Source organism: Excalfactoria chinensis, chromosome 2 (assembly GCF_039878825.1).
Source record: "Excalfactoria chinensis isolate bCotChi1 chromosome 2, bCotChi1.hap2, whole genome shotgun sequence".
NCBI lineage: Eukaryota > Metazoa > Chordata > Aves > Galliformes > Phasianidae > Excalfactoria > Excalfactoria chinensis.
The window spans coordinates 98,578,176-98,604,670 of NC_092826.1; the positions used below are offsets into that span (position 1 = coordinate 98,578,176).

A 26,495-nucleotide genomic window follows, 5' to 3' on the forward strand; every position below is an offset into this window, starting at 1 on the left:
TAATCCAACATACCCACATATCCATACATATCCAGCACCCTCAGAATGAGATGTTTTCTTTAGCCCAGACTTCACAGCATTGCACATTGAAACACGCATACCAATTTCTGTCTCATTTGTGGACCTAATTTTGACCAATTTCCCTAGAACTGAAGTCATTAAACTACCTGGTCAGACACTCGTCACTGGAAAACAGCTCCCATGACTCCAAACACAGAGACACAGTGGTTCCCAGTCATCCTTTCAATGCATGCAAGTCTTCTCTCGGCACACACAAGTCATGTAAAGTTTTATAATGACTCCAATAGCCAATATAGGCAAATAAATAACTGAAATGGGACCAGAACTCCCTTGGCTCTATTGCTTGGCTGTCAAAGGCAATTATATCCCGAAGTCCTCTTGAAAGACTGATAAGCTTTACGTCAGGTTTAGAGGGGTTCCAAAGAGCACATCAGTAACATGTCAGGATGTCCAAGAGTCCCACTGCCTAGACAGGACACAATCCTCCGCAATCCCATTGCACACAAGTATTTTCTACATCTTTCTTCTTGTGGCAATGACCTGACATCTTGATAATCTTCTCTTCCTGTGGGGAATAACTGCACATCCCCTCATGCTCTGCTGTGAGGTTTAAGAAACACAACTCACTTTAAATGTCACTTAACACAAGAATATGCTGGTTCCATCGTTTACCTTCAGTCTCACTTTTTGTACATATCTTCCAGTCATCACACATTCAGTCCACCTGGCTCTACACACAGCAGGTGAAAGTTCAACTTCATCTCTTTACTCAGTTTTTTCCTAAAGCTTAAGGACTTTGCTAGAAAACACATCTTCATTGAAAGCAAACACATTGTAAAGAATTCCATCTGAACAGACTTCAGGTAATAAACAAGTGTCCAGAGAAGCCATATGCCCTATTCTGTAAGCCTCAATTACACCAAACAAAGAAGTTAAGTCCAAATAAACAAAACAAAACCAACTACATTTTAAGCACTTCTAGCATATTCTTTCAATAAAGCTTTCTGGGTAGGCTCATTCAAAACAAAATCATGTTTTATCTGTTTTAAAGCATAACATGGGACGTGGATGGCAATAACTCATAGCCAATTGCTTTACACTTCTTCCCAGCATTACCAGTGGATGAAGGCCGAAAGAGAAGGAAAATGCTGCAGGAATAGACCAAGTATCACTGATCTTCTCACACACCCCTCCTGATTTTTTTATTCCTCTCCCAATTTATATAATGGTGCCTATATTTCATCCTGCCATTTCGTGACAAATTAGGTGCGTTTTCCCTAGCGCTAGCTTAATTGGCAAATCCTGAAAGAAAATAATTGCTAACAGCAAAGCAGCATTATGCTGATGAACCAGACCCATACTACAATTGCCAGAGCAGACAAACACTGACTGCTGAACAGCAAAAAGCTTTTACATGAGAAACAAAATACATTATATTTCCCCCACAAATTCTCTTTTGGTTACAAGAATTAATATAGTAGCTACTCTTTTTTTCTCCCTAATAGAATTTTCTTAAACAAAACTGGCCTGCAGCTAAAGAAAAATTCTTCTTTCCAGACAAAAGAATTTTAGAAAGCCATAAATCTTCAAGATTTATAAACAACAATAACACTGAGGTATTTTCTCCTTTCCCTTTGCTGATCAGACATTGCATAATTGTACCCTCCATGTGAAGAGATATCAAGCTCGTATTAATGCATGACAAATTTACCAGACTCATATTCCAAACAATTTACGTAGCTATAGCTTGAGCCTCTTCTACCGAAGTCAATAATCACAGGACCCTCAGGGAGTTGCCAGACTGTTGCAAGACTGTTCTATAAGTTTTATTATTACATTATTATTTTATACTTACCATTGCAGACACACTCCTAACATTTCTTTTCGATCCTGTTTTAGACAGTATATTGAAATATAAAGCCTTAGCTCTTGGCTTCTTACAAACATGAATAAACTTAGCAGAGTAAAGTCCAGGGCAAACAATTTGTGTAGAAACAATCTCTCATCAAGAAAGCTTATCTTAGTAGATATCAGTATCCTGCCTAAAATCTTGCATGGAGGAGAAACAATATCTTAACAATGTTCAATCTCATGAGGATCTGCACCTCATTTTAAGCTCTGAATTTCTTGATCACCATCACTTTTCCTTGTCAGATCTGTTCCCATTTTTCTCTTTGAAGTGATTCTGAAGGAAAAGTAAACCACAGCAGAAACAACTTTAGTTATCTTACTATTCCAACAGCTCAGGGAGATTATAAACATATTATTACATATAAATACATATTTATACAAGGTATCTGTTAATTTTACATATTTACATTTTATATTTTACTCTATCTATACTCTATATAAATATCTTAATCTCATTTTGTCAGTCACATTTTGGCTGATATTAGGCAATGCAGTTAAATAAAAACCCCGTACTTTACAAAAGAACGCTAAAACATGCCATGGTTTGAATTCAATGCTGTATATCACCACAGTATGAAAAGAAAAAGAAGGAACAAGAAAACTAAAACTATAACTTAGAAGCTAAAATTGCAACTGATTAAAAGCATGTTATAGCCAATGACGTCATTCTACATCTCTGTAAGCGCTCCAAGCACTTACGCACCAAGTATACTCAGCTCACGCGCAATTGCAAAAACAAAGCAATCAGTGTCCTCTCAATTCCCCTGCCGTCTACAAAAATGCTGTTGGAGATTCCAAGTCTGTGTAACTGCTCATCTTCAGAAAGGTATGGATATATAACTCATTTAGCAGCGCCAGCCCTAGATAGTAGATATTGCAATCAATGCCTTAAGAAAAGCAAAGTGTCTAACCAAAGCAGAAGAAAACTGAACAATTTGGGTATTTTATACTGGCACCCTAATGGTTAGGGAGGGGAAGAAATCTTCAAAAGCAGTTACAACTAGAACTTGATGAATGGCAGAAACCCTGGTTTATAAAATCAGAAGTGGCAGTTCCTAGAGTGGATTTCAATCTTTGGCTTCTGAAGATATCCTGCCAGAATCCCTGTGGTTTCTGCATTATGTTTGCCTTTTCCAGGGGGTAATTCCAGACTCTGTGTGATATTGTGAACAAAAGAAAAGTCAGAAAAAAAGCATTTGGATGTCTAGTTGTGCTTTTCAGGGAAGAAATTACGACGTGCATGAGAAATAGAGCTAGGAGGTTTGTTAAAATGCAATTGCCCACTCACACATGCCTAGGCGGAAGTTTCATGACACATGAACTCACAAACGAGCAATGAATATACAGCAGAAATGAAATATACAAGCCAGCATCTCCAGGGAATGTGTTCTGAAAAATTTAAAGTGGAAAACACATACTTTATCTAAAAAGTACACTCAAAACCCACTCAGAAAAACAGTGAGGGTTTTTCTGAGTGCTTTAAATCTTGTTATACAGACTGAAGACTCCTCAAGTTCAAATATCATTTTTAAAAAAATATATCTATAATATCCAAAATTGTGTTTACCTGCTGTGAAACAATCTGTCTTACTTGGCACTAGAAACCACTAACTACATCAATGGTCCAAAAATAGCAAGATTTAAATTACAGAATAGGAGTACAGGACAGAAGTTCTATACGCCATAATATATTCCACTGCCACTGCACAATGGTTGCACCATCACTCTTTTCTCATTGCTGTGCTGCAAATCAAAGTGTAAAAAACAATCTGATTATAAAAAGTAGAACACTGAAATGGGGGAATGGAATATATTTTAGTAAAGGTTGAAGGAAAAACACTAGCTCTGCACTGACTCCAATAAACAGATAGTCACTTAAAAGACAGACCTCTGTGCTCCAAGTTGTATTTTCACGTTTCGATGCCAGTTAAATGGGACTTTTGTTTTTGGAAAAGTAAAATATATTCATAAAAATTGAGACAGCTACCCATAAATGTTCTGAATGTTTAAAGTACTTTGTAGCTTCAGATGCACTGAGTTCTCCATCTACAATTTCACGTTGGCTGGATATGAATGTTTAAGTGCCCTACTCTTAGTTGTTTTCTGGAGGCACCTAACAGTTTGTCTTCCATTAAGCCCAATGATTTTAGTGACATTTAAGCAAACTGAGCATGACTCTAAGTGCCTCTCATGCAGACTACTGTCACTGGTACAGTTCTGCTGCCCATTTAAGAATGAAACATCCTTGGATTAAGACTCTTAAAGTACGCATTTTATTTCCCATTTGCAAACAATCCTGCTAATGTACAAAATACAGTTCTCTAAAAACCCGATCATAAAAATACTTGGAAGATAAGTCACACAGCTAAAAATCTGTCCCAGTACTCCTGGGTTTCTAGTAAAGGAAGGAAAAAAACTGTCCTCTGAAGAAGCTTGAGAACTTTTCCCCTCACTGAAAGTCCAGTAGGATTTCTGTTTTCCTTCTCTATGTTAAAAAACAAACAGAAGTCCCACCTTGAATGCAGTTCACCAATTTAATGGCATCCTCAGTCTAGGCTGACCTTCCCCTTGCAAGAACTAGAACTGTAACTTTACACAAGGCAGAATCCGCTTGGCCAATATTTCTTAATATATAATGCTATGCTTTTGAGCCTCAGGATTTATTTTGATATCCTCAAGATTTTCAAAGGCTGATGAAACATGACAACTATGAGAAAGGGCAAGTCAATAACCACTCTGTCACTGTAAGGTTCTGAGGAACTGTGATCCTTCTCGCAAATCAGCCTTCCTAATAAAGAAGAACTTACCCTAAGCATCGTCTAACTGCAACATTACAAATTTGTGCCCTTGTCATTTCACCTAGCATTAGAAATTATCTGCCTTATAACTTCCTTCAAAAGGCAATGAAAGAAGTAAAGCTAGGATCCTGTATGTTTTGCTTTACTTTGAGTACAGTCTACTAGCAAAACCCACCTCCTAGTTTAGTATTGCTTAAAGACCATCTACCTACTGTACAGAATGAAACACTGAGAAGTAGAAAAATCACACTTTCATATAAAAGTATAAAGAGCCGGAATTGCTTAAGATCTGGTATTTTACATGCTGCAGTATTAAAAAACCACAGATAGTACTTATGAAATTTGGTTTATAACTATTAAACCCCAAAAAAAGCAAATAACATCAATTTCAGTACGTGTTTAAAACACCCAAGAACTTGTTAAGTACAGGTGTTGACTATAAGCACCAGTTTTAGCAGATATCAGCAGGAACAAGTGTAAATCATCACACACCAACAACTCTGATGGAGATTTAATGAGCTTGCAATAATGCATGACTTTCAAGTACGTACGACTGAATGAAATCTTTCAACCTAATGAAAAAAAACATAGCCCAAAATACCAAGTATTTTCTCATTGAAAAAAAATGTCAATAAAACTAGTAATTATTTGACAGTGTTAAAATTATAGCAATATCTGAAAACAAACCTAAGGAAAGACTTTAAAAAACAATTTCCTCATTAAAATATGTTTGAAATTAGCTTCAGTTCACTTAATTTTCAAAATACTTCTGCTACTTACAGCATAAAGTTCTATTTCTGTACAACGTTCTCTACTTTCTCCTTAAAATACAAAGACCAAGTTGACTTTACAAATCAGCACCAGCTTCTATACACAAGTACAATACATACAGAACAGCCAGACAAGTGACATATGCCCCTAAAAGTACAACAGGAGGAAGTTCCTTATTAAAACCACCGGATAACTCAGGAAATAAAGTATCTAGCAGCAAGTCCAGTGCTGTAATTTACTCTGTAGTAGTTCCACAGCCACCATGAGTCAGAACAATTGTGGGCACAGTCTTAGTGGTTCTCTGACTATTTAAGTAACTTATGTTTAGAAAATTTCTATGATTTAGGAAGGTCAATGAACAAACAGAGTGGCAACTCATGGAACCGCACCACACAGACAAGTGTACTGAAAACTCAGTTAAAAACCATGGGCTAAATTTGTTTCAAGTCAAGAAGCATGCCAGAAAAGCCCTGATCCTTATACAGTCTTCCATGAACAGAGCACTGAAACCACCTCATGCCTGGGAGCTCAGCAAGCTATATGCGTAAGGGCTATTGCTCTGTGCATTAGAGAACAACTAAGCAGACAAAATGTCAAAGAACAGCAAGTTCTTTCTCTTCTTTCTCTGCCTCTTTTGAATCTTCATTCTCGTGAAGAATTACACAAACAGCTCACAGAAGAAAAACCGTGCAATCTAAGACCTCTCTTCTAGTTTATGACCATAAAAATATTCGGTTTTGTTAAATCTTCACCTTGGTCTAGAAGAAAGGAGGCATGAATCTGTGACTGTAATAGCCGCTATCTCATAGCGCATTCTTCCAGCATCAATCCAAGATGATTAGCAGTTGCAAATACAGAACTACTGAAATGAAAAGCTGCAGCTCCTTGCAAATATTTCAGAAAACTATTTAGACTGTGGTTTTGAAGTCTAATATGTAAGTTCAGTTCCCCTGGGTTGGCCCTGCCTTCCCATCTGCTGCTCAATCACTGGTTCAAGCTGTGATGCAGCACTTCTGCTACAGTAAGTTAATAAAGACCCTTAATCATTCATTAATCTCTGAGGAAAGTTGGACACCTAAGCAGCTTGAACTCTCCGGAAAGTCTCAACTTCTAGTCAGTGATCTAACTAAAGGCTTTTGCATCTCAAATGAAATTACATCAAACTGAACAAAATCCTTTCAAATGCAAAACTTTGCTGCTGTTTATAAGCTATCATAGAATTGCAGAATTGCAGGGATTGTCAGGGACTGCAAGGGATTGCTGAGCCCAACTCCCTATCTTGCTGCTCCACACAAGCTCTCTTCAATTTCAACAGGAGTCTTAAGAAGAGCATGACAGGAGCAAGTTTGAAGCATGGCAATAACACTGACCAGAAGCCATCTTCCTCAGCTGAGCCTAGCAGGACCTGCTTCAAGACAGACTTTTACACTATGTAAGTTACTTCATGTGGCTAACAGCTAAAACATTCAAACATTAGAGGCAACATGAACAGGATAAAGGAAGGATGAGGCTGGAAGAGAGCTAGAAGACGCATACAGCTCAGGAGTCCCACCACAGGATAAGACAAGAGATGAAGGCTTGCTGTATGATCAGGGCAACTTGCTTGTCACCTCACAGTTACAGGTTTTAGTAACCTCTGATATCTAGAAATGTAGCCTTGGCAAAAAATTTCAGTACTTCTTTACTTTTGTCCGCAAGCTAAGAGAGTAATATTTCAATCCGTTGTTCTAAAAACATTTATCAGAGATCATTTGGAACTCACTGGGATGGAACTTACTGTTTTAGAGTTTTCGATTCACTGCATGAACACAAATTACTATTTCTTCTTCTACCCATTTTTGCTGCAAATACATTAAAAGAGGGAGGAGGACTGGTTGCTATGCAGAGTTCACAGGGATACTGAGCTGGTACTCATGACCTGATTTTTATCACCAGCAGGCACGAAGAAATTTACATGCTAAAGAAAAAAATACATCGATGTTACATTTCAAGAGAGATTTTAAACACACAGAAGTAGAGATTTTCAAAGTGATGATTCCCACAGCATGCATAATGTGTTATAAGGAATATTATCTGTTGGTATATTCTACGTTTTATGCCTTAATACATACATGCAATTCAGCATAGTTCTGATTGTTGGTGGAACCATCAGCAGCCATCCCAACAATCCTACAGCCAACTGCAGAACTGTACTAATGGACTATTGGTATGTAATCTCCTTGTTTGTATCAAAAAATAAGGGAAGAAAGGAAAAGTTACAGGAGTTAGGGCAAGAAAAGAGAGGAAGAAATCCATCACTTCTCTGTGCTGTCATTTTTAAGCACGTGGTATGCTCAGTTTAAAAAAAAAACAATGAAGAGAACCAAGTTTTAGGAATACCAGTAATTATACTAACAGACTTTTAAAACACCTTGCAAGTAAATCCACTATCCCTTTTATACACCACTTGCCACTGAAAGTTTAATGCGCAGCACCACCTACAGAGCTGGATCCCTTTTGTGCTCCCAGTAAGGATGCAGCCAGTCAAGGAAAGACCTCTGTCTCTCTGTCAACTTAAAGACCTTCCATTTTCCACTAACAAGTCATAAGAAGGTCTTCTGCAGGATAACTGGCTCTCGCTTAAAGTGACTTGCCTTAATATTTAAGTTTTGCAGATTTTCCCCTCCCCCCCCCCCCCCCCCCCCCCCCAAGTTCCTAGGACATTTTACATAGAGAGATTATTGAAGAGGCAAATACTAACCTTCCTTTGATTGTTTTCTCCTCCGAAAAAATCCAAACATGCTACTGCTTTCTGAAACATCACATTTCAAACTGCTGGAAACACCTACTTCTTTCTAAGAAGTGTCTCTGAAGAAAAGGAATACATAGGGAGTGCACAGCACTTCCTCAATTCGTCTCTTATCTGACTTCTCCTAATACATACTGACTTCATCAACATCTTAAATCCAGGCAAGTTTTATAGAATCAGGCTTCCTTCACATGACTGAATAGCATGTCACCAATTTAGGGAAAAAAAAAAAACAAAAAAAAACAGAAAAAACCATGACAGAAACCAGGCACCTGCTTCCCTTTAATGATCATATTGGAAGCAACAGCAAAGGAGAAACTTAGCACTTATAAGCATGTTGTCTTCCATGCATGATACTTGAACCCCACTGTTTGAAGCTGGTGACAGGATGGTGCCACAATTAAAAGTTTTCAAACTTATCAGGAGGAGAAAAGCTGAATATTTCCTGCCTCCACAACTGCCCTGATTCAGACTGCTATACTTATGTTCTTCTCATCAATGACTGCCTGGTTCTTGGCTGCCTCGTCTCCTAGCAAAATACTGCATCTCTCGTGCACTGGTTATGATCTGAGTGTGACATGAACACAACTGTTCTGAAGGCTGTTCTGTTGTGTAGTAATTTTTCATAGTTGGGACATCCTAAGAAATAAAGTATCTGACATTTCAGTACACTGCAAATACTTAAACAGGACCTGCTTGTTTGCTGCTCATACAGCTGCATAACAACACTCCATCTCAGGACAGACAGAGCTAAGATTAACACCAATACTGGGCAGCAAGTAGGCTATACAAAACTTAAATCATTATTTCAGACTGACAACACGTGAGGCTGTAAATTCCTCTTATTAGCCTTTTCATCACAGAGGCACTCCAAAAAAATAACTGAAAGAAAACACAAAGCAAAACATGGTTACAAAGGTGTTCTTATTCCTGTAACTGTCAAAAAAAATCACTCGACTATGTAGTTTAGGTACATCAGTATTGTAGTAAAGGTACCAATTTGAACATATAAAGTCAGGGGTAATTAATGTGGTTTACCTTCAGAAAAGTAAAAGCTACAAACACACCTGCCTCCCGTGCTGTTTTGCTACGTCAACATGGATCTTAGCAGCTCTTTCCCTATCTGCCTCCCACCTATACTTGTTCAATGCAAAGGATCCTTTTCTTCAGTGTGTGGGACTGAAAAGGGAAGAGTTTAATAAAATTCTCATCCTAGCTGCAATCTCTAGGCAGAACTGCAAAATACAACTCTTACAGATCCTCAGTTAGGGAGGCTAGAACCAGCCTTCTAAAACCATTTAGAAGACTTCCCTCCTCTCAGAGGACTACTCTGCAAAAACTACTGCAGAGTCTCAGGTTGAGCAGAGATAATTGAGGCAGTTCCCATATTTTTGGTGGAAACCACTGCAGGTATTATAACAACTGACAGGCTACTGGAGGACCAATAACTTGACTGTCCGAGTCTCACTCATGCAGGCTACAAACTACTGGTAATATAGCACATATCACTGTCCTAAGAGCTCTCCTCAAGAGGCTATTCCTTTCTCCCCCTACATTATCAAATGCCTTACTGCTATCCTCTGTACACTAAGATCTCTCTAGCCTTTAACTTTTGGATATTCATTTTACTTGGGTTGCCAAGAGCTCAAATGCAAAAGGAGAATTTTTTTTTTTTCAGTGTCAGTGGAATTTTCTCAGTATGTGAACACTTAATATCTTGTAACAATTGATTCAAATATCAGACTGCACCAACTCCTGACCACAGCAGAATTAGCAGCACTGCAATTGAACTACATTGTGATTGGCAATGCTTCTGCTCCAGTTTCCTCACCATAATCACGTATTGCTCCTGGCTGCAGTTCCACCCATGTACTAGGGGCCTGCAGATCAGCTTACCCCTTTCTCTACCAAAAATACTCCACTTTCTTCTACAGAACTCAAAGCTGTTCTCATTTACGTTCAAACGCCCAGCTGTCTGCATGAGCAAATGAGAAAACTGTGACTATAACCTTGCTGAAAACACGGCAAAGCATTTAAATGAATTTTTCAAATTCTCTGGAAGTTAACCACATAATTTACCATGACCATCACTTCTTCACTTCTTAAATCTCTTACGGAAGACTTTCGTTGACTTAACATGTAAAGTATTTTGATCAATTTAGGTACATGAACCCATATTTTACAACAACTTCACATACCAAGCTGAAATCTCTGGCAACTCAAACAAGCGGGTGAATGGGGAGAAGGGGGCTGCAGAACAAAGGGTAAAAAAAACAGAATTACATACTGATATATGGTCTGAGGTCTGAAGGGGTAATTTAAGTACATTAAATTTATTTCTGTTTCAAGAGACACAACATAAAACTTATTTCAACAGTCGTCAGTTCCTCTGCCAAACACTTCTTTGAGAATGTTCCAAACTCACAATGATCTCCCAGGAGAATATCTCAGGTTGGAGCTTTCCTGCATTGTTTCTGGGTTTGTTCCTATACTATGGGTTATTGGTTCCAGATGTGAACCAGGGATGGTAAAAAGCTTTACAACTACTACATTTGTTTTCTTGGTACCTTCAGTTCCTATAGAACCCCCTGAAGGAATCCACTTGCTTTTCGGCAATCGACCTGCACTTGGGAAACTTCTGTTCTTGAAGAAGCCTGATCCCAAAGATGTACCATAAAATTTATAGACCTCTCTCTGTCCTGAAATGCCTCCTTGGAAGACTTTATTCGCTTCTGCAGCCCCTGAGTTTGTTGAGTGTTGATGTGACACTTCAGAGACTCTGGCAGACTATCTTTAGAAGATACAAAAGAACCCAAACACCATCATTTGTGATACTAGAATGATGAAACATTTTTTTTTCCATTCATCATATTATACATGTATATCATTGGCTTGCACATGTGATTTTTAAGAACCAAAGAGACCATTAGTTTGCTTGGTTAAATTTAACCTAACCACTTTTATGACTACCTTCATTTTACTTTACTGCTCACAACCACAATGAAGGCAAAAATTTAATTGCAGTCTATGGCATGTTAGTGGGAAAAAAGTAAAAAACAACTGGGCATGGCTAAAAGTAGACAACGCTATCACTGACAAGGACAACAGGGGTATCTGTATTTACAGGGTTCCAGGGAAGCCAGTGTCAGTTGAGTGTCATGCATCTGGGGACAAATGAGTAGTGACATCCAGTAACCACTGACACACTCCCATAATTAACACTACAACATTTGCCACTGCTTTAGCATACTATACCCAAGTTTTCTGCAATATGAAGTCCTAAAGCAACACTGCACAAAGACTAAGAAGTGACACACATGAAAGATATTTTGAGTTTCTGACTCATTCTCCAAAGTTATTGAATTCAAGTGTCCTTCTGCTTGCTCTTGCAGTGGGTCAACATTCTCACCGGACAATCAGAAAACCAACAGTCCACACTTCAATCTATGCTTCACCATAATAAGAAAACACTGCCCTCTGGCTCTTCCAGTTGATTTAAAAGGTTTTCATCCAACTTCACAAAGGACCGGCTAATGCTAAATATATTAATGTTTTACTACTACCCCAGGCTTATTTTACTACCAAATCTGGAGTTGCTACCAGCCATCTGTTCTGTGTAAAATTAAAAATGCCTTACACGTTTTCAACCATATAGAAACTGTTACAAAACTGAACAAAGGGCTTTGCACCTGGGAAAAGGAGGCGTCAGGGTGCTGCCTGACCTACAAGTAATCTCAGGATACCAGAAAAATCCATATTTAAAAGAATTCAGAAGGACTTGATGCTAATAAAAAGAAGGCAAGGACTGGCTGGAGCAGGTGGCACACTGTAAAGTGTCATATGAACAGGAAAGGCAGCAGAGCAGCTGGAAAAGAGATGACTCCTGTTTTAGATTAAAGTCTTCTTCCATGTAAGAATGAGATGGGAAAAGCAATTAGACTGCTGGTACCACGGTTGGTACTGCCAGTCTGGATAAGCAGGAAAACAGTGAGGGTACAAACAAACATCAAGAGGGGATGATCAGAACAAATAACCAAAATAAACCAACAGCACTACTTAAAATGTTTGTAAAAAACACACAAACTTAAAAGCAAAACAAAAAAAATCCATAACACTATAAAATGCCTAAAAAGAACAGCACAGAGCAGTTACACAGGAACTACTAAGCACTGTAGCTATATCCAACAGGGAAACTGCAGTGCACCAAAGCAGTGAAGCTTCAAGGCTAAAGCTGGGCTTCATATACATACAGAGCCTCCATGTCAATCACTAAGAAAACTTTGTTGAGTGAGAAATGACACATTCAGAGTCTCAAGACAGAAATTACAAAACCAATCAGAGATGGAAAAGGCTACTAAATTCTGGTGTATACTTGCACTGTCACAGCAGCATAAACAAGTAAGGGACACATTTTAACTTCTGCAATTATTTTACAAGCATGGATTTGTAGGGAAAACTACTATTTTTAAAACATTAACTGGAAAATAATTAAATATATATATATACACTTCCAAATATTTAAAGGGAGATGATCATATAAGGTCATCTGTATGCTAAGCAAAGACAGAGGCACATAGGAAAGGAATTCAAAGACCTATAATGAATAAGGTAGTATCTACACTGCAACCTTACCAAAAACTTCCCCATCAACATTTTTTGCCTATTGAATTTTGTTCTGGAAAATAAAAATATTTAAGTGAAATCTGGGTGCAACATCAACATTTGGATATGCTGTTTTCCTGTGAATAAGTACACAGAAAGTGTAGTACCTTCCAGTGAAGACACGGAGTAACACAGAGATTAAATGAACAGTGAAGTTGGTCAAATGAAGAACAAAAAGGTCAGCAAAATCCTACTCCCCACGCAGATGGCCATAAACCTCAAACCTTCCACCTTCCAGTGTTGCCTTTATACTCAAAAATGTTTGTGCTGAGATGTGAATGTACAACTGAAAACCAGCCACTAATGAAACTCTAAGTAAATAAGAAGTATTTTATAACTATGTGTTAAGACATAGAACACATAACAAGAAACCCAGAAATTCAGCAGAAGAAGCCTCACATGCTTCTTTTGCTTCACCTTTTGAAGCACACTGCAAGTAATGGCAGCAATTAACTCTTTGGGGAACTGCAAGACAGTAGGCATGAAAGACCAATAAAAATGCATTTATTCATGCAAAATACTACCTACAAGATTCATTTCATTATAAATCTAGTAGGACTGAAATAACATGAGCAGTTTATAATTACAGCTCAGATTTATTTCCTGAGAATGAGGAACGAACTGAGAAAAAGGCAGCATGCGAGCCTGTGTTATAATACTGACAACAAATATGAGGAAAAAGCAGATATAGTTCTATCAGCATCTAAATTCTGATGTGATGGTATTTCACTTATTTATGACAAATGCAGTGCTGAGAGCAGACTGCTGTTCTCCGTGTTTCTTCTACCACCCTGATTGGAAGTGCCTACACTTCTGGAAACGGCTTTCAGATTTCAATCACATAGGAGGACTGTTTCTCTAGGGGATCCTGAAGAGGTCTGAGTACATCAGCTGTCCACCTTACTATGGGATGCTGCACAGCACCATCGCAAACCAAATAGGGCAATCAGTAAGGACAATCTGTGTGATTTCAGTTCTAGTCTGCTCTCATTACATGTGTTAGAAATAACTCCCAGTACTTTTCAAAACCTTACTGGGAAAATTCATGCATACCACGGGTTTTATCCTCACTGCTGATCACCCAGTAAAAACACCTACAAAATGTATAAGCTTCTGACATACTTTCCATTGTGCAGCACAAATGATCCTGGAAGTGCATTTGTTGTCTGAAAGCAATTGCTACTGTTTTTTTCCTCTACTCGTTCCTTAAAATGAATCCTTGTTAAGAACATTTCATGCTGATCAGAGATGGCTGGTTGCCTCTTTTTCTTCCCTGGAGACATCCACACTTCTGTAAAACCATGTGTGAGGAAGGGCAATTCAGAGCAGGAGAGTCAGGAGAGAAAAATACAAAACAAAAACTGAGTAGGCATTTCTACTGCTAAGATATCTTTCTCCAAATTACGAGGTCAAGGTAGACCATTCCCCTCTTGAAATTGTTTCATGTTCATGGATCGGGCTCCACTCTAAGCAAAAACATATTTCTGGGCAAGTTTTTTTTCTGTATGTGTGAACATACATATACATGTACATGTACATGTACATATACATATACATATACATATACATACGTGATGAACATACGGCTTGCCAACCAAAACACAGAAAAAGATGCCAAGGTACTTCATTCCTCCTTCTCTGCTAGTGACTCGGGGAACTTATCTTCTGAGTGGAATAACTGGCCAATTTATGAAAGGCTCTACTTTCGCTTCTTGAATTCAGTGGTGCATTTTATGACTGAATCTTACATAGAGCAAAGCAGAACTGGGGTCTCTACTGTTATACCCCAATGCTTTACAGTTGAGCATCAGTGGAGGAAGCTTTCCTAGACAGCTATAACCTTATTCACAGTATCAGTATTAGCCCGGTGGCACCCTCCTTGTACTAAATTGCCTCAGATTGCTAGCAATCTTCTCAACAGTTTTCATTCAGGAGACATTAAGAAGTAAAAGGGTAGGAATCATGAAGACCACATTATGCATCTGCAGTCATTTGGGTGAGCTGAAGTACACAAAACAACCTCCTTTATCATGCAATAGGCTCACCTGCTCCAACTTCCAAATTTTGCACAAAGCTGAAAACAAGGGTTTTGCCTGTCTCTCTTCCATACGCAACCTACCTCTTTTCTGTCAGTAACCCACTTCTATATATCCAGGCTGGTAATCCAGTGATTTGGGAAACATCCTAAACTTAGTTTTGCTCAAAATTATAAACGTTGCACTTTTAACCTAAAAGACCACAAAGTATGTGGATGCAAATTTTGGAAGGATCTTGTAAGACGTACCTGCTCACTCCCACAGAAATGGACTTAAAACTGCATGTCTCTCCAATCTGTAGCAATAGGGTTACACAGACTAGCATTTACATACCTTTATTTGCAAGGATTATGACTAGAGAACTAACAGAAGTGAGAGCTTTCCTTCAGCCAGCTTAGACGTAGGCTATGTGAATAAAACCTTGCTGTGTTCCAAGTCCCTTGTGCAATTACAGAGACATATAAATGTGCCTTAAAGAAAAATCACAAATTATCTCCTTAGCAAGTCAGGAGTTCAGCTATGAATATGAAAACTGGCACCATTATTGATGGAATAAAACACTCCTTAGCATGACATCCCACTAAAACATGGAGGGTTTCCACATCATTGGACTTGATGATCCTTGAGGTCTTTTCCAACATGAGTGATTCTATGATGCTATGAGTCTATGATCACAGAATTCAGGGTTTGACTGGTGAGGAAACTCTTCAATGCAGTGGTGACTACTGAGATGACTGAAGTGACTGGCCACCAGTCTGAAGATCAGCCCATAGAAGATGACTGGCTCTGAACTAGCATGCATCATCTTTACAGATTACCACCATCATTCCTCATTACAGTCTGGAATATTCAGAATGTTCCCTTCAAAACAAACTGACAGTACAGTGGGCAATTAGTGAACTAGGCACTAATGGCAATCAGATTACTGAAAAGAACTGAATTAAATCAGTAATTGGCAGCTGAACACGGGCATTTCTCCTGATTTATCTCAGCAATGAAGTTAAAAATGAGGAACAAAACATAGGAAAGAAAAAAAAAAAAAAAGACTGGCCTTCCAGGAAAAATAAAGCTCTATTTTCATTTGCTGATAGCAAACTTATTGCTTTAAAAAAAAACTGATTAGGTATTAGGTATTCAGTATGAGTTCTCAAATATAGGCATACATGTCAGTCTCTTCTGCTTTCAAATATGATCCATGGCTACAATATGAAGCCTTCAGGTTTCGATGCAGCATACAGCTTATTCAACAAGAGTACAGGTGAAATACAAAATAAAACTCCATCTACACTCATTTCTTCATTGCATAATCCACAAATACAGTAAGCTGTATGCAGAGCAATGTGCTCTGTGCTGAGCAGGCTGTTGGATCTCCTGCTCACACCAAAGGCAGCAGCCCAGCTGAAAGGTCAGAGAGCCAACGTGTGATAAGACATTGCCAACAAACACAGTCAAAAGCTTTGTTCTATGGCATTTTCATTATGTTTTATTTTCTGAGCAAGAGAAGAACATGAAATTTATTGAAAATGTTAACAATAATAACAAAAAAAAATTCTATATGAACAGATGGAGTTCAGGGCACAACATTTTCCAGCAGCGAAAACATACATTCTACAGAGCTTTCGAATTTGCTTCCCGAAAGGGCCCTACATATATCAACTAGAGCTCATACAGGAAGAGATTCAAGAGAAGGATGTTTTCCAGATCCCACCACAAAATCTCATTTTACAGATGGAATCAGGACTTGTTTGTTGTTCTCTCCTTCAGAAATACCAGAACGAAGTCCAAAAAAACAAGGAACTGGCAAACCTTGAATAACGACACTGCTTGATAGGGCAAGTAAGAATATAAACTGGGCAACAGTATGCAACAGTAATGAATAAAACAAAGATTTCAGTCATTTCAAACACAGCCATGCAATAGATATGGACAGGCAAGAAGCAAAAGCTAAGAAACAGTAAGCAAATGCTACAAAATAAGAAAAGCCAGGGCAGTTTTACAAAGAGAAGGTCACAGGGGGCACAGCTCACGAAATGAAGGCCCAGAAGGAAGAATGCTCAGCGGATGGAAGGAGCAGAACAGAGATAGTTATGTCATGCATGGAAGGGATCAGGCAAAAGGCTGAGACGTAAATGCTAGCATTTGCTTGAAATAGGTACATGAAGAAACAAAGCAAGAGAAGAGTTTCTATCGGGATAGCAGTGACCTCCTCCCGTTTCAGTAACCTTTAAGTCAGGTCTCTGGACTGGTCTGAATGAAGATGCCACCTCTGTGTATTACACTCAAGGATGCAGTAAGATTCATCGTGTCAGCGTGCTTTACTTCCCACTTTGCTGCTGCCAGAAGAATTTAACATTAGATTTCCTCAGCCCCACTGGAAATTTTTTTCCTCCTCGACTGTGTCTGTAAGGCTGGCTACCTGAAATTTCTATTTTACAGTACTAAAATAGCACCTCAATTACTGGCCCTGACATGCACATGTATAGGTCAAAACAAGAAGCCTGGACTTTCTTTTATTGAAGTCACCTGTCTGGTGACTGTTTCGGGCAGTATCTAGACACGCACATTGCTTGCACATGCAGCTGATGTTCTGAAGAGCATGTGGTGTTACACCAACACATGCTGCCTCATTCCGACCACTTCACACTGGGAGTAAATCTGACATTGCATGGGCACATCCATCTGCACAGCAGAAGGACCCGGATTACTGGTGCTCTCCCTTTGTTACAATCTCCCATCAAGGTGAATCTAGCAAGCAGTGCTGCACCATTTGTTTCTAACATGAAGTCCAATTTGGATGGCTCGGTCTGCTGTGATTTTCCAGAAAGCCAAACAATTGGGTGTCACTGCAGTTCCTCTCTCAAAGGACTGAAGCAATCAGAACTGATTTCATTTTCCACATTTGGAAATTACACTATTTAATCAGTACAATGTTTCACTGAAGTACCACTGATATTTCCCTGTCTTGTTGTCTCAGCGAAGCAGTTTTATTACACAAGGATGTCGAGCGCCTGATAATGTTAATAAAGACGTGACAGAAATATATGTTTCTGAACAAACACAAACAGAAACAGACGTCAAGAGAAATCTACATTTTGACTTTCATCATCTGGACACCGAACGTAGCTGCAATACAGAAAAGAGTTAGCAGCAATTCTTTGAACGTACAGCTCTCTAAGAAGTCATCTGCGGAGGAAAAATTATAATTAGCCTTAGAGAGTACAAATTACGTTCTCTGTTCTCCTTCATGAAAAAAAAAGGAAGAAGACAAACCCTCAGGAATAACAAAAACATCAAAGCGGGCTTTGAGAGAGGTAGGTGCGTGCCGCATCTTCCTCCGCATTGCGGAACCGATCCCGGCAAAGGAGAGGGCTGGACGTGGTGCCTATGGCTGTGCGGCCATTGGAAGCAAAACCTCACGCAGCCAAAGCGCTGTGTCACCCTTGGCATCTTGTGGTCTGGTCTTTTCTACCAACCCTCCTGCCATTAACACTGAGCCCTTTGCAGGAAGGTGGGAAATTTATGTAGTCATGGGGCCTTTCTGCTATTAAAGTAAATACCTCACTAATTTATGAGGCTGCTGGAACGTGGAGGCAAATGCTATTCACGATACAAGATGATTTATTTTCAGGGAGGTGTCAGCTCTACAGCAGAGATCCACTGACCCCGCACACCTCCCAGCACTGCTGGGCTGCACGGCCTCAAGCACCCACACAAGGCCAGGCCATGCTGCTGTGAGGCTGCCCTCTGCCTCCTCCTCAGCAACAATGCTGAGTTCTTCCCTTCTCCTCTGCAAGGTGGCAGACAGGAGCAATTCAGCAGCAGAATTCAAAAGCCACAGGCTACACATGGTTCCTGTAATCTCAGATTTGAAGAGATCAAATGGGAATGCAGTGGAGTGCCCACCGTGTCCTGACACTCCATGCAAAGGCAGGGATCACAACACACGCATAAGGAAATATTTATAGTTTAAATCAGAAAACAACTCATACTGAGAAGAGATGCATGTATGTCCATGTATTTTTTCTCTCCAGGTAATCCAAATCTCAGTTACTCAATCTTCAGGGAGTAAGTATATCTCCTAACAATCCTCCTCCCCTTCGCCATCCCTCTATCCCTCATGCCCCACTGCTCACTTTCATACCCCAAACAGCAGTGCTCTGCCCACACACCAGCAGGTCCCCTCCGTACCTCTCCCTCAGTTCAGCCCCCAACCCCAAGATGGTTACTCCAAGAAGAGGGTCATTCAAGGACTTCTTTCGCTTTCATCAGTGCACAGGTTAAATAAATCAAGGCAGCATTATCCATCAGTAATAATTCATTGTCTTTTCAGTATCTAGCAGGATTCTTGCACTGCTTGCCACAGCTCTGGTCACTAGAGACCACTCCATTTCCCTGCTTACATGCTACACTGTAATGGAAAAGCACATTCAGATACACAAAGCTGGTAAATACAGCACACTTTCCAATTCAGTTAAACTTGTTATGTACGAATTTAAGCTCCCCCAAAGTCATACCTGAATCAGAAATGGTTATCATTTTCCTTGTGTTAGTATGCGTTACAAAATAAGGCACTTAGAGATGCCCTAAGTCGCTCATCATGCTTTCTTTTCAGATCTGTGCTCATGATTTTCCTTTTTTCTTGGTAGAAGAAAGCTCTGAATTTTCCTTAACAGAACAAAAGCCAGAAGCATGAAAGTCAGACCTCCTCACTTCTGATTTCATGGCTTATAAAGTACACAAATTATAAAGCTATCAGGCATTTCCCGGGCTTCCATTAAAATCTGCAGTGAGCCTTTAGAGTGGACCAATTTATTTGATGTGTTTCTCCTAAAGCATTTATGACATCATAAACATTTCTGACTCCATGACAAATACTTTATAAAACATTAAGCAAACTCATTCAAATGATTCTAACTGTTACGCCTACGGCAATGTAGTCAGAAATGGAATATTCACTTGCAAACAGGCAGACCTTAAAGTTTAGTTTCAACTACTGCGATTTATTGTTGACTTCTGTGCAACGGGAAGGCAAACGCTTTCAGATTAAGTCCAATGGCACAGAGACACAAAAAAGCAGGGAGCAAGCATGTTCTCCAGAAGTACATCGTGCTATACCCATCTGACATGGCTGCATCCACACTGAAGGCTGCTCTCATTAAAACTTCCCACTACTTGTCATGAAGCATTAAACTACACAACAATTTCGCTGCATATATAACATGCTTCCAATCGCTGCAGTTTATCTACATTAGCTTCATTCAATCGGAAAGCCTTGCCATCCCTCTTTGTTCAGGAAGAAACTGTGGTAACTTTCTTCACAGTAAATAAAGCACTACACCATAAGGAGCTCTGCAAGGCACCAAAAGTGAGATGCTGGTACTCCCTGCAAAGAACAGCACCATTCATTCATGGACATGATGAAAATTAACAAAACGCTTTATGTAGTGGAGACATGGTGAGATTTCAGCTCACGAGGCAATAAAAATAAAAGTACAGCTCTAGGATTAATTAATGACAAAATTATTAGCTGTTCAGGAATGTTTCTGGTGACAGAATTCAAGTCTTAGAATACAAAACTGGCTCAGATGACTTTATGAAGCCAGTAAAAATCTCTGCTGCGCAGCCATAAAAACTGGAGTGAAGCAGAAGCCTGAGAGCAGTAGATTGGTATGTATTTATGTTTTAACTGTAGACTCTGAACAAAAGGCAAAAAGATCCAAGAAATAAAAGCAGCATTTAGCAGCAGGAAAAGAAGTTCTGTATTTTCTTATTGTTGATTATTTCTGAACACCCTCCTGCTGACCATTTAAGCCTTCTCTTGACTTAGGGCTTGAAGGCATCTGATTTAGGAGGCAGACTGCTCAGTTGGAAGATGTTCCTAAGATTCTACAGTTTTAAGCACAATGTATAAACAGCTCATACATAAATCATAGCATGGCCAGGAACCAAATGAGAAATAAACCGAAAAGCATTAAAGTACAAGAACGCTTTACATAGGACTTTCCTTTCTCACGGTACTCTTCTTGTTAACTGTGGCTCCTGGCCTAAAAAGATCCAACAGCAAGCATCAGATTTGGAGAAACAAGCATAAGGGTGTCCCAGTTTCTCAGTGGGTAACATTTTCTTCCACCTTTAAAAATGCACTTCTCACCTTACATACTTCAACATATGTTATGTGAACAAGTTGGCTCTGAGAAAAGTCTTCCAGTTACTGCCTTCATATAATACCAGTGACCAGAAAACATCCTAAATCCCCCGCTGCTTCAGAAAGTCATTGGATACCCAAATCATAAATTTCAAATTCCCAGCTGTCACTGCCTAACTATGCCTTCTGCATTTCAGCTAAGTCATACTGTATGACATTATCACTCTCTCACACTTCATAGCTTCTCCAGCGTTAAGAGAAAAAAACCCCACAGCTCGCGGGTTGTCTGGAATGTTTCACCTTTACCACACCAGCAATTAAATCTATACGACTCTTATGAACTCACTTTTGTAGAATAGGTTATTCAGTTTACTCCTCATTTTTGCTGTATTTCTCTCCATGTTTAGGACACTTCTTCAGCAAAAGGGAATTCAGGTGTAAGGAAAAGGAAAGCTATGTTTTCACATACTGGCTTATTACTCAGGAATCCAGAACAATATAACATGGCTTAAGAATTTCACCACAAATATAAAGTTAAATATTTTAATATAAGGACAGTTTTTCAGTAACTCCCTTTTTTCAAGGAACCTCAAACAAAAATGTACTGATAACAGATTACCTGAAATCACAACAGTGAAAAAGAAAGTAGCAACACTGCAATGCTGCTAACAGGTGGAAGCGGGCAAATGCAGCAGGACATCACAGAAGTCCTTTCTTTGATCTGGAAGTGACAGTAAGAGCTCCAATACCCTTATCCACAAATGAATGCAATACATAACTTTGAATTACGCATGCCACGCATTAAGTACTAAATTACACTATACATGCATTCTTATAAAGGAAAAACATAAGAGACCTCTACACATAGACAGTCTTTCTAAATTGAGTTCTTTGCGATGCATCAAGTTCATGTACTACTTAAGTATTATATGTGATAACATGGAGCCTCAAAAACTGCAGTTACATCAGAAATGCGAGGAAACAATGAGTGCTTCAGCCCTGAAGACCCGCAACTCAGTTGTCTGGACCCTGACTGACAAAGGAGAACTTACTTGACATGAATCCCTCACAGACATTATTCAAGAAAGAAGACTTTAAAAGTTGCCTTTTTAATGTTTTTTTTAAATTATTATTATTATCTTTTCTAATGAATTGTGTGTACACTCTGCCATAGTCAACAATAGCCACTGTGGTCTGTGTATAGTGGAGTTTAAGTCTTCTTCTTAACTAAGAACCCAAGAAAACCCATATCTTGTCCATTAATGGCAACCAGTATGCCCACCTGAAATTGTAGGTGCCTTCACCACTTCCAAAAGAAAACATGCTCAAGCACAAGACATTCCTTTCTCTTGTCCTAAAGGTATTTTTTATCAGCTTAGATACAAATGTAATATTTGTAGTATTTATAAACATAAGCATTTAAACTTATTTACACATTTTCAAAAGTTACCATTTCACAAATAAGGTGGAAAAACTATAAAACAGAAGCAGCACTTAGATGGAGAGTCTTTTCCTCCAGGGATGATTGGCATACGACTGGGGACTGGAAAAGGTCTTGTTTACAGCTTCTGTAGAAAACGAGATGCATGACCTGACATGGTTTGCATAATTTCTCTGCAATTCTATTTATCCAGCCTTAAAATGGCAAAAATTCAACTTACCTGGATTGGAGTTCATCACCAAAACAGAACCTGTCCTAGAAACGCATGTTGCCATACAGATACAAAGACGTTCCCACACAGCACTTTGAACTCTTCCAAATCAAATCCTTTCCTCTGGAATGTACGCAGCCTTTGCTGTGTACTCCTTATTACTCGTTTGATGAATGTTTCAATCTTCTACAAGAAAAAGTGACCCATTTGCATGACTTACTACCTGCTGAGGACATAAATAATAGAACTCCAAATCTAATAAATGAACAAGCAGGGGACAAACGCATTTTGCAAGTTTATTATGCTGTAGTTACATTACTTCCCAACTTGCCAATCTTTAATGGTGCTTTTCCAAATAAGTTACTTCATATGAACAGCGTGTCCTTTAAATAATCGTGTAAGTTATAGATTCTCTTTACAACGAGTGAATAAGCTGAGATGGGAGCACTCAGTGGCTTGTTTGTGAGCAGACCCTATAAACGAGGATTTGCCAATCTACCAAAAATCATTTTCCTGCTCTGAAATTAATGCCATCAAAACTGACAATACTCGAAGCCCTGTATGTTACGAGCAGAAAGACATATCATCAGCTGGTGTAAACTGACACTGTGCTTAAACCCTATGGAACTACACTGATTCACAGCTGCCAAAGATTTGTCCCTGGATCTTTCTTTAGCACTGACAAAACCATGAAACCAAACTCTGGATGCACTTCCAAATTTAAAGCTCCCATTGACTGCAGTGAGAGCGGTGTATGAAGGAGGAAAGGAAGACCATAAGCAAGCCATCCTACACGAGCACACATTTTCCCCCTCCCTCTGTTTATTCTAAGTTTCATGCAAGTTGTTAAAATTGTAAGCTGGGATGAAGCCAAGCGTGCGGTGAATTTTAACATTTCTTTGGTCCCTTTGACATACTGACTGCAATTCTATTTGGTTAACAGTGATTTGTTAGGACAAGTCCAGTTTGTTGCAATCCTACAAATAACCCCAGTGAAGCCCACCGGAAAAGCAGCACCATCATGAAAACATGATTTGACCCACACTGTTACATCAGCAGGATAAAGTTTCCAAGTGGCTGCATCACTGTCCTTGCATCTCTCTGTGATCTATCCTTGCACCTGTGTTAAAATTACGTTTCTTCTATCCTCCTCAAGCAGTTTTTCCTCCAAGGATATGATGTAGCGAACCCTCATCCGAGCAACCTTCATCCGCATGCACAGCCCCAAGGCAGTCAGGACTGACACAGAGCAGGAAGGCGTAATTCCCTGAAAAGGGATTTTGCAGGAGGGGTACTGAGATGTTTCTTAGACCACCATCCTGTAAAACTGTAGGCAACACAGAGAAAACACATTTGTTTTACAGACAACATCTTTAAGCAAGGCTAGTTTCTCTACATGACTCCGAGGATTGCAGCAGATAGCCAGCGCATGTATTTCTGACTGCAGATACACGGAACCAAACAAGGCAGTATTTGAGAACCATCTCCGCACATAATGGCACACACTGTCGTTATCTAGAGGTATTTGCTTTACACAAGTATCTCAGGCAGTTCTACAGCCTTCTGCGAATACTGCATGCAACAATGAAAACTCAGAGCTCCTGCTTTGGGAAGCCACCAATAAGAAGATAAATAATCGTTAAAATAGGTTAGCACTGCATTCACATGAAAAGAAAAAAAGAAGGTTTTAAAGGCATTCCCTCACACTACTCTACCGTAAAACATTTCAACATCAGAAAGTAAAATGGAGCATTCCTCAACTTAAACGCATCCAAATACAATCATATTTGTCAACAGCACAGAACAGAAATCCTTTTCTAGCTGCAGTTTGTTCCTTACAACTTCCTAAAGAAAATAAAATCATTTTAGATATCACAAAGCAGTTTGACTCAAGAGCAGCTCATCGCTCAGCTTTCCGCACTACCGCATTTCCTTTCGATAATCGTAACAGAGGTATTTGAGGGATTTCCATTTTTACCTTTGCATTTCTCCTTTTTCCAGTATCCATAACCAATCATCGCTCTGCTCTTCCATTATGCTCGGTATATCGCAGAGTGAGAAGCATCTTCAATAAATAGTATTAAAAATAGCACACACCCGGTCTCCCCGCCGGAGCATGCTCCGACAGCGCTGACACCTCAGCTCTCAAGGTAACCATGCCCAGCTGGGAGCTGGGAGGCAAGCCCTGTGCGAGATTAGCAGTGTGCAAGCCTAATTGCGCACGCAAACTTGCCTCGATCCGTGACGAAGGCTGCTAAAACAAAAAGCAGCGTGCAGTTAAGTGATGTGACTGGAAAGTTGCGGGTCAGTTTACAGGCGTTCCTCCCCTCCCCACAACTCAGCTTCGACACTTTGAGCTCACCTCAAACTTACATACGGCATTTTGGAGTGGGTCAGGCAGCGAACGCGCCAAGCTCGAACGCACCCAGCCAAGCGCCAAGGCAGGGAAGCCAAACAGGTGACACCAGCACACACACAAACACACACACATACACATACACACACACACACACACCTGCGCTGCTCCGTGGCTCCTTTGTTCCATCTCAGCGCGCTCACCGGAATGCAACACGGGCGCACAAACAGCCCCGACACTCGCACGCATCCCCCGCTGGTGCAGGCAATGAGCGAATGCAGAACACAACAGTAATTAGCAACACCGCACAATGGCTGCGCTGGGTGAGCATGTCCATAGACCCGCAAGCGGCACTGCTAAAGGCACGAAACAAGCACGCGGCACTGCAATGAGCACAGTAACGCTGTTTAATGGAAACGGGCTGCTGGGTTGCCTGACAGCGCGCTGTTACGCCCGGCTCCCTTCACTGCATGCAAGAACAACAACAAAAAGGATGCTCACGAATCTCCAAGTGACCCTTTCCCCTCAAGTCACCACCCTCCAGAACAATGCTTTCCTCTAGCAACGCAGAGCGTATTCCTCGATGCCGGACAGTGAAAGTTTAGGTTTTAAAGCGTGGTTCACACCGTTCTCCTCCTGGTACACCACCCCCGGCTCCCCGCAGCCCCCGGCTGCCCACCTGCCTCTCGCACACCGCCCCGCACTCGGCAGCCCGGCTCCGGCACCTCCCGGCTCCGGCACCTCCCGTCCCCGCCCGCCAGACCGCCGATGACACACGGCGTCGTTCTTCCCCCCCCCACTCTCTGAGGCAAACTGCTGCCGCCCGCACGCCGGTCCCGCTCACAGCCCCGCGCCCGGGGCAGCGCGACACCGGCGGGGCGACAGAAAGCACACTGGAACGAAAAAAAATGCACGTAAATCGCAACAACAAAGGACAGAGCGCCGCACGAGCGCCTGCGGATTTCTGACTTGCTCTTGGTTTCGTTCTCTCGTGTAGTCGTTACCTTGCCTGATAAGGGATGTGCCCAGCGTCCCGCCGGCCCGGTGTCTGCGCTCGGCGCGGGGCCGCCCGCTGCGCGTATGGTGCCGCGGCCGCGCCGCCGTTACAGCGCAGCGCCCGTCTTCCTGCCAGACATGGTCTCTTCCTCCGCCTCCGCCGCGGGAGGAGATCCGCCGCCGGTCGAACGCGGTGCCGCGGTACCGCCCGACCCGCCGCCTCCCGCCCGGGCCGGCTCCTCTCGCCGGGCTGCGCCGCCTGCCCGCCTCGCCCCGGGTCCCCTCCGTGCCTTCCCGTGTCCCCTCTGGCTCGCTCTCCCTCCCGCCCGTCCCCTGTCCTTTATCTGCCGCGCTCCCGG

At 40.6% G+C, this 26,495-nt stretch overlaps 1 protein-coding gene across 23 annotated transcripts in view; it reads right to left on the reverse strand.

The window, feature by feature from the left end:
* Window positions 1-26,284, reverse strand: part of ARPP21 (cAMP regulated phosphoprotein 21) — a 126,458-nt gene extending 100,174 nt beyond the window's left edge. For 11 of the 23 annotated variants that reach the window (XM_072328816.1, XM_072328837.1, XM_072328835.1 and 8 more), the window contains exon 1: window positions 26,145-26,284. The gene's annotated coding sequence lies outside the window, so the exon portion shown is untranslated. Of the gene's footprint in view, window positions 1-24,762; window positions 25,224-25,299; window positions 25,405-25,641; window positions 25,907-26,144 lie in introns of those variants that run through there. The other 12 variants (XM_072328831.1, XM_072328827.1, XM_072328824.1 and 9 more) reach the window with 7 other exon arrangements.
* Window positions 26,285-26,495: the final 211 nt, after the last annotated feature.